This window comes from Mizuhopecten yessoensis, unplaced genomic scaffold, assembly GCF_002113885.1.
Source record: "Mizuhopecten yessoensis strain PY_sf001 unplaced genomic scaffold, ASM211388v2 scaffold5573, whole genome shotgun sequence".
Lineage (NCBI taxonomy): Eukaryota > Metazoa > Mollusca > Bivalvia > Pectinida > Pectinidae > Mizuhopecten > Mizuhopecten yessoensis.
The window spans coordinates 44,713-45,233 of record NW_018406116.1 but is presented as its reverse complement, the minus strand read 5'-3'; positions in this window follow the sequence as shown (position 1 = coordinate 45,233).

The window sequence follows — 521 nt, the reverse complement described above, 5'->3', positions numbered from 1 at the left end:
ATTTCAACAACAAAAATAAATACTGTAGGACTCAGGTGACTGTAAAGGCCCATGGGCCTCTTTTTAAGTAGTATCGACGATGTATTGTAGATGTATTCCGGTAGAGAATAAAACAATATAAAACTGAAGTATTTGTTGTTGTATCGTCATTCAGTTAAGCATCATGGAATGGTATGTCGGAAAAAGTCTCGTCAAAAGTCTCAAGAAAATATTGGAACATGCTAATGGTATGTTTAGCGAGATACCAAAGACAATCATTGTATGTTACGATACGTGGCAACCCATGTTTGATGACTTAAGGAAAAATGTGAATGAAATTACGTTCCACCAGGGATTGCCAAACGAAGATCAATTCGATGAATGGGGTGAAATTATTGGTTATAGACGATTGTATGGTAGAAGGTGTAGATAGTCAACATCTCATGAATATGTTTTGCGTGAAATCACACCACCAAAATTTTACTGTGATATTTCTAGTTCAGAATGTTTTTCAGAAAGGTAAAGTCATGCGTACGTTAAGT